This window comes from Schistocerca cancellata, chromosome 11, assembly GCF_023864275.1.
Source record: "Schistocerca cancellata isolate TAMUIC-IGC-003103 chromosome 11, iqSchCanc2.1, whole genome shotgun sequence".
NCBI classification, from domain to species: Eukaryota; Metazoa; Arthropoda; class Insecta; order Orthoptera; family Acrididae; genus Schistocerca; species Schistocerca cancellata.
The window spans coordinates 11,666,677-11,676,025 of NC_064636.1; positions in this window are offsets into that span (position 1 = coordinate 11,666,677).

The window sequence follows — 9,349 nt, forward strand, 5'->3', positions numbered from 1 at the left end:
CTGCTCAAACATATTGTGTTTGATAACGAGCACCTGTGATTGTTTAACTTGGTTTTAACACCTCATTGTACAAGACACAGAGCTGGTCCCACCAAATGCAGAGCATGATCTTTGAGCTGTGAATATTCGGTTTGTCCCCAGTCCCAATGCGATGCAGAAATCCCTTTCGTTTTTTGCCTCTGAAGCAACTGTTCACAAACACCATTCAGTCTCTCTCGGTTTCAGCTCACACGGGACTCCAAGTTCCTTCTTTCTGAATCGTGCCCATAGCCTCGAGACGTTTTGAATAGGCTCGCTGTGTCACTTCCACTAATTGTGCCAATTCTTCCCGAGTTTGACGCGAGTGTTCACTCGGCAGTGTCTCCAATTCTGCATCTTCGAAAACATTCTCTCTTCCACCGCTATGCCGGTCTGCGAAGTTAAAATCACTCACGAAACGTTCTTTCACTTATACCGTACATAATAGAGAGCGTTCAATAAGACTAACCTGCAGTTCTCTTCATATTGAAACTAAACAGTAACACCTCCCGCAAATGACTAGAATTAGGCTCGTAAACTGACATTTTCAATCCAGAACAACTTTATGGTGCAGACACAAATCGACTAATGTTTGAACGAGGTTATGTTGACCGAGGGCCGAGCTAACTGCCTGACATCTGCGATCTGTTTCTTTCGACCACTACTTCCCATTGTCGCCACCTATCGGTAAACGGCAAAAGCAAAGTTGTACACCTAGTACGTATTGGAATACGTGTCGCAGACGTGTCTGTTACGATACAGCTTTCCTGAATTTACTTTGCAGTTTCAGTTATTGTGATGAAACGTGCTACAGATCACTCCTGTTACCACACACTATATCCCGTATTCACGTTCGTTGGCTTCGTTAACTGCAGTCAGATTAGACCTCGTGCTATGCAACAGACCAGTCTGTGCACACCACCGAGAAACACCTAAAGGTTCAACTGTTAATGACTGATATTCGAGAGGTGTGAACACGAACTTCTGTTCGGAAAGCCCGAGAGATTTTTGAACAAAGTCAAAGGCAGTAGTTCAGGAAGTATCACGTGTGAAAGGAAGACAGTATGAGGAGGAGAAAGGGTGGGTGTGGAAGGGGGGGAAGAGGAGTGGATACATATTTCAGTAATTTGGTGGCACTTGATGTGTGGCATACCAGTCTTTTATTTGTTTTACTTACAGCATCGTATCACAGGCCTGCGTTACATGGCATGAATCCCCCTCAGAGTGTCAATTACTACCTTCCTGTTGTAGGCTATGGCGAGCTCGAGAGGTCTTCAGCAGCAGTCACCGGCAGCCGCGGACTCGACCACTCCCACCCGCAGCGTCACTCCCACCGCGGCCGCTTCACCACGTGCCGCAGCGGTCTGCAGAACTGCCTGCCTCTCGCTGTCCGTCACATCTCTGTCCACTCTGGGGACCGGCAGGAGCTTTGCGGCACCCTGCCTGCTGTATCCTGCCGCTATGTGGAGGCCGCCCTGCTGCCATTTGTTCTGTATGTTGACGTCGGCCCCCGACTGCGGCAGAATTCCACTGTACAGTGCAGTGGAGTGTAGCCGCATTCGCGCCGGTTGCTCGCGTCTGTTCCCCTGGCAGAGACCTCGAGGACTTTGGCCGCGTCTCCGTTCCCTGTGCATTTTGAATCTGCTTCTCGATGTCTTGCTCCTTTGCCGTATTATTTTCCACGGAAATGTGTTGCCGCAGTGGAAAATCTGAAAGTCTTTATAACCGTGCCAATTACGTGCTAAAAACCCAGTTGCGTGAGCAGCATGTAAGACTTGACAACTTGGTCCAGTATGGGGAAGGAGATTTTGAGGTTAAACAGAATTACTTGACAACATTTGTAGAACTGAAAGTAATGTCAGAGGGTGGTGTTCCACATTACATCTGACTTGGGAAGCACCCTACAAAATCCCCTGTTCAGGGTTACCTTTGCTAACCCAGAAAACTAATTTTTGGCAGGCCACGTATTTGAGGCATATCCTGTAATTTTAATGTGCGGAATTTCAAATTGAACTGTGGCCTCGGGCGTAGATCCTTAAGCGGGGATTTGCATATTATTTAATGTGATTGAAGATATCTGAGTAAAACAAATTTTCATTTCAACATGTAAATGTATTCACTAAAACCATCTATTAACTTCACGTACAAAAATTGATTGTCAAAACTGTTAACAACTCTGTTGGTGTTAAAATTCTGTTTAATGACTGAATGTATAGCAGTGTTACTGGTTCACCTGTGAATTTACACACTGATAAACCACAATGAAAACTGAAACTTTGAGGTGGGATCAAAAACTACCTGGAATGCTGCAGTTGGATGTGCACGCTTTGTTGTTACGTGTTGTGGTACTGGGTGGTGTTGGTTAGGGGTATTCCACGTGGCTCAGTAAGCTGGCATCAGTAGGAGTTTAGTAGGTTGTTTCTTGTGCTTTGTTTGCGTTCCTGTTCCCACCCTTCGGCATTTAATGACGTGGTTGACAACGAGCAAAGAGTCTGCGTGAAATTTTGTTTCCTGTCGGGGAAAACTGCAGCAGAGACTATTGGGATGCTTCGGCAAGCCTTTAGTGACGATGCTTTGGAGAAATCGCAGGGCTAAGAGTGGTTCTCTTATTTCAGATCTCGCAAAACATCGACTGAAAAGTGCCACACTGTGGTTGTACTTAGACATCAAGAAATGATGAAAACGATTGCCACAATCAATCAAACTAGCAATTCTCAGAGGACCATTGACCAAATTTCTCAGGAAAGAAAAGTGTCACGGAGCACAGTCCAGTAAATCTTAACTGAAGATTTGCACACGAGACTGAGTCTGCAAAATTTGTTCCTCGCTCACTCGCAGGTGACCGAACAGAAAACCACGTTAATGTTTGCCACGGTTCGAAGAGTGAAATGCAAAACTGTCCAACTGCCGGATGAGAGTCGGTACTACGGGTACAATCTGGAGTCGAGGAGTAAAAGCGAGTGTGGAGCCAGTGGAAAACTCGAACATTGCCACGGCCCAAGAAAGCACGTCGAGTGCCGTCTGACATGAAAACAGTGTTTATCTATGTTTTTGATATGAATGGAATTGTTTACAGGGAGTGTGTTGTTCCAGACAGTTTGTGAGCCGATATTTTTATGAGGATGTGTTAGGAAGATTCGAAGGTGTGTGCAGTGAATATGGTCAGAACTGGGGAAAAATGGGAACTGGTTGCTCCAGCGAGACAATGCTCCAGCCGTCACAGCTCTGACAGGCCGACAGTCTGTGGCAAAACGTGACACGGTGCTTGTCCCTCGTCCACCCTCTCACCCAATCTCACTCTGTCTGACTTTTTTTTTATTTTCACGGACGAAGCGAAGTCCAAAAGGAAACTGAATTGGTGATGTATATGACGTCAAAGAAAACGCACTGACGGCTTCGAACAGTATCCTGCCACGAGAGTTCCAGAACTGTTTCCGGCAGTGGCGAAAGCATCGGGCTAAGTGTACCGTTGCACACGGATGATACTTTGAAGGGGACTAAAATACTGTAAATGTAGGGTTCAATAAAATGCAAAATAAAAATTCCAGTTACTGTGCCCCCTAGTAAACTCGCAATTACAGACAAAGTAGTGATCGAAAGCTCGGTGTGTAACCTCAGAAATTTGCATTCGACACATGACTGTCGATCTCGAGACGGGCAGTAGCGTGTAATTCCACAGTGCCGCTTAAAATGCTCGCCACATTTGCAACTGTGGTGTTCCGTGCTGTCCTCTGCTGAGGTGCGGTCCCTCTGTGGACGGCACTCGGTCAAAACTCTGAGGTGCCGCAGTTTACGTCCCGACTCGAACTGACAGGTCCCACGTGGAATTGACCGTGACCCAATTCGGAGGCATTGCGTGCTCTGCCACGACTCGATGCCTAGTCCCCGACGTGGCCACCGCCGGTACGGAATGGCTAGTCTTCGAAATTTTGGTAGTGTGTTATACCCTGCGAGAAGTGCTGGATGCTCCCCTTCACCTTAAAGGCGAGACGAGGGGACCATTTCCTGCCAGTTTCCCGGACATAGGGATTCGAGGAAACGAACTCGCCGCTGCAGCTGCCGAGGAGGCTCGCTCCATTCAGACTCTCGCTCACTGTCGAACAACCCCCCTCCGTGTACGCTGTCCCCCCATTTCTGACCGGGAAGGCCATGTGTCGGCAGGACTTTCAGTTGTTGAAAGTGAGGAGTAATGAACTACGTTCTGTAAAACGTTCAGTGTGTCCTTGGGTTACTTCCTTCCACCTGGGAGGGTCTGAAGGAGTAACAGTTATACAGCTCGTAGTGGAACATTCTACATTGACACGTGGCTTCTTTTGAAGATGCAAGACTGCCCCCAGCTTGTCACAGATGTGGGACACAGACATCAGCATGAGGTATTTTGAGTGTGTGTTATATGTCGATACGAGTGTCGATCTGGCTCTCCCGTAGGACTTGCCCTCTATTGTAACTGATAATGAGGCGAGTAGTGTTCGTGTTTCAAGATTTTGTCTGATTTCCGGAAATTTTTCCCAAATATAGAATGTCAGATTTTAACGTGTCTCAGAGTGGCTCGGTCACTGATTATTTATAAGTAGTCACCTAGCGACACAAACCTGACTCCTTGTTAATGATGTCTTTACTGGTACTTCATCCACTATTTCATCTAGTTGTCGTGCAGCATCTCGTCGGGATTTTATTACGGGCTTTCCTGCAGCTCACATTATTGTGGTTGCCTTACAGTTCTCGAAGGGGAATGCAACTCGGTTTTCCATTTTATTGCTGTTTTTTGAAATAAGATTGTTCTCTGTGCTCGTCGGTACATCATTAACACGAGAGCACTGACGGCCTGGCTGTTCGGTGCCTTTAGTCGTAAATAGTCATCTCATTCCCACCTGACAGTGCAGTTACCAAATTAAAGAACACTGCGGCCCAACAGCAACTGCTCCCCCCCCCCCCCCCCCCCCCCCCCTGCCGCCCCCAACTGGAGAATCTCGTCAAAAATAGCGCATCACGTCTGAGGTCAGTCGCAAAATAACTCGCCCCTACTACTAAAAACACTCTCCTCAGCTTTGTGTCTGACGTTCACTCTCTGATATGCCAATCACGCGTTTTCTGATCTATGTTGCTGGCCTAGCACCAGGGTTTTATCTGCAGCATCGTATGACAGAACTGTGTTACACGGGACAAGTCACCATCACTGTACCGGGTTCCACTGTCTGGTTGCAGACCAGGGAAAGCTGTTCATTGTACTGGCCACAATCGCAAAGGTGGATAACACTTTGGTGCACCCCCCCCCCCCCCCCCAGGGGGGAGGGGGGGGAAATTACGTCATTTCCATGAATAAATTCATAAAACTAGTAGTTTATTAACGAAAGTGAACGTATTCAGTATGCCATTATTCAGTATGTCTTAACAATCAAAATGTCCAAAAGTGTCTCTTTACTTTTTAAAGGTGACATCGGAAAGATGTGCTCCCATTCGGTGTTCACACTCTAACAGCCTGTTAAGAAAACTCTGCAATGCGCGGTGTAGGAAATCTCGGGGAGTGGCAGTGATTTCATTTTCAATGTTCTCCTTCAGTTCATGGATTGTTGCAGGACGTGTACGGTACACCTCGCCTTTAAGATATCCCCACAGGAAGAAGGGATCTCGCAGGCCGTGCAATGTCACCGTTACGTGAAATAGTGCGTCTTCCAAACAATTGACGAACTGCTGCCATCGATTGTCGAGCAGTGGGTGACGTGGCTCTGTCCTGCTGAAACCACACGTTTTCGACGTTAAGATTAAGCTCGTACAGTCTCGGTGTAATGAATGTTTGAAGCATTTCAACATATCGAGCGGATGTTACTGTCACTGCACTACCATCCTCACGTTCAAAAAAATAAGGGCCGATAACACCATGACATGATTCAGCACACCGTATTGTGACCTTGGCGCTATGTAGTGGTCGCTGTTGAAACTCTCAAAGATTGTCCTGTGCCCGATAACGAAAATTCTGTTTGTTCACGAATCCGTTCAGGTGGAAATGTGTTTTGTCTGATATCCATAAGTTACCAAGGAAATTCGCGTCCTCGTTGATTTTAGCCAATATCTGGCTACTAAACTCCACATGTGTTCGTGTAATGTTGCGCAATCTGAAACTTATAGGGATGGAAGTCTAATTCGTGCAGTATTCTCCGTAAGCTTCATCGCTTAATCCCTAGCGAAGATGCGTGCTGTCGAACGGAGCGGCGAGGACTTCTCTCGATTGCAGCCCTAGCAGCTGCAATGTTCTCTGGGGTACGTACCGTCGGAATGCCACCTGGAGGTTTCTTTTCAAGGCAGATCCTGTTTCTTCAAAATTACACACCCACGTTGTAATCGCATGCGCAGATGGGACGCGTCCGTGACGTCCGAGCTGGCAATGCTGTCAGAATGTTCTCTGTGCGGCAGTCGCACTATCACCATTTTTGTAAAACGCCCTCACAGCTACTGCACGTTCCGCACCAGTCCAGTTCTCCACGATTACTAAATGGCAATGTGTTCACATCAGTTGTGCAAAGTTTCGAACATCTGCCGGTGCTACAGTGCTGACAACTGTAACGTTCAAAATTTCCCGTTCCCCTGCGCCACCCTGTACAAACATAAAAACAGTGCATGCGCGAGATATACCTAGTGGCGACGTCAGCCAGTTTAGGAATATTAGTGTCTCTAGAAGGAAGCACAATGCTTCACGTTCGGATTTTATCGGTGGAACTGATAGTCCCTCTCTCTACATGTCTATCCCATATCTGCATTAAGTCATCAGCACTATAGATTGTAAATCACGAGACTGACTTCAAAAATATTGCACGAGGATATGAAAATTTCAAAATACCTTCAAAGAAGAAATCATTTACGGAGTGTGTCTGTCGACAAAATACACGTGTATTGACGGTGCCGATTGTGGACCGTGTGAGATTTACATTACTGCATTACGGATGGAAGGAAACTTGAGGGTCGTCTCAAACCGTTACTTCGAAAGTGTGAATTTTATGCAAACTCGATTCTTTTTCTTCGACCGACTGCGAAACTAGTGCCGTCGGCTGTGGGCAGCTAGCCGCCCCGTCTCGTCAGTCTTCCGTTCTCCAGACGTCCGGGGAGGCCCCGGGAGATCGGCTCGACGGCGGTGTCCGTCAGGCGAGAGTACGCCTGCCGTGAGGCCGGCACTGCACGGTCTGCCACGTCCTCCGGTGTCGAACCCAGGACCGATTAGTCTTGACGAGCCTCCTTGTGGAGAGGGAGCTCACAATTGTCTGCAGCTGGCAGTAGTTTTGCCCACTCCCACTCCCCTTCCCCTGCGGCGGCTCGCCCGTGTACACTTCACGGAGGAGATGGTGCCTGACGACAACCTCAGTGTCCAGTATGTGGTCACAGTCTCTGGCAAATTGTGATGCACCGGTCTGCAGCCGCACGAGTGCGAAGACGGGGCTGTTAATGACAAGTGGTGCTCTTATCTTGCCGTATCTGGAAATCATTTTATGGAACGTAACATCAAACTGCTGAATTTCAGGTGGAATTTTATTAAATTAAATCAGATACAGAGTAAGGAAATAAACATTTGAATTTATTACATTCTTACACGTTCGAATGAATGTTGGAGGTTGGCTTCGTGTGAAACCACTGTGGCAAATCTTAGAGATATACACGGTGAGTAGAAAACGTACGTCACAGCCTGGATAGACTCAAAATAACTAATTATGGAAAGGAATGAAAGCGGTCTTGTCAGGTGACAAGCATAAGTGTTTTTTCATACCACAGTTTGCACGACATTTTAGAGGCCCCTGCTGCAGAGTGTGTGTGTGTGTGTGTGTGTGTGTGTGTGTGTGTGTGTGTGTGTGTCGCTTCTGACTTTTTCTTTTCTGTCGGCACCTGTCGTTTGAATCTGTCGGGGTGTGGTGTATTACGTGGTAAACCTGTCACATTTCTAGTACTTATTTAACCAGTTAAAACATTAACTCTAAATTCCTAGTCATAATCTCATACCGGTATACATCGCAACTGATAAATGGACAAAATACAGAAACAAATATTAATCGCGGCCTTCACGATTTTCTGTCAATTGTGTAGAACGGTGTCAGCTTTCAGTGCATCCTGTATTTGCACAATGTGTGTTAGCTGTGTCAGGATAAGAAATTTGCTTCATGCTGCCGTCAGTCTCGTTTCTGTTCACGACAGAAACGTCATCTGGAGAATTGATCGTAGTTAAAAAATTGTCCGTCCATTGTTATACAGGATATTCCATCATTCCTTACTGGCCAATTAGATTCCGTTCTACTTAGTTCTTCGTGCTTCATTTGTGCCAAACCTTTGTGGTCACACATGAAGGTACCACAACTGTGTATCCCATGTTGTTTTAGCTTTCTGCTAGTGGCAAACTTGTAAGGCAGTTGTCAGAAATCGTGTGGTAACCTTCCGTTTCCAGACCCTAGCACAAGTCAGGTACAGCTCTTTGCCCTAAATTATCCTCAGCTCTATCTATTTTTGCAGTGTACACTTAAAAATCACAAACTATTCATCGGCCTGAAGCCTTACTGTAAATGCGCTTCTGGTGGGTTTTTCGGGCACGTATTATTTGTAAATAATACTACCTTTGAATGTCGCCTTGCATTCGTCAACTGCTTGATGTGGTCAAACGTAGCTCTTACTTTATAAAAGTATACCATAATTTGGAGACTCTCTTCGTGGCGTCATGTTGTCGTTGTTGAAATGGATGTTTGTTAGTAGCCCTCCAAAACTTTTTAGGGGCATGAGTGAACTTGTACAGTTGTCCCTCAACTCTTTACAGCAAGACCAAGTGTCACAGTAACTAAGGGGGCATTTTATTCCCACAACAATATTATTTGCTAGAAAAACACTTTGTTTTTGGTTACACGTGTGGCTTTTTAGGTGGCATGCAAGTTAGTTTGAAGTGTTAAATGTTCAATCAAATCATAACCGAAAAACAGAAAGCAAATTATGCTGTGCCATGTTGCTACCTTCATCTTCCAATTTGCCCATTACACCAACATAAACATTGAAGTTGGGACACTTTGTACTACCACAATAAATTTTACTCCATGTATTAGTGGCAAGTGAAGACAAAGGCAAGCCATCACCACTGCTAAAACTATGATGATCATAATCACTTCACTCTCAGAAATGATTAGGTCTCCCATTTTTTATATTTTTTCTGATGATCAGTTTTACAATGATTTTAGGTGTGTTATGTTGCAAATTTATACAGAAAGAAACAAATTTCTTGCAAATTTGTCATTTGTTCCATGAAATAATTCTGTAGTAACGTTTACTGATATTTTTGTTTAGTGATATATGATAGCCTGTGTTCATTTAC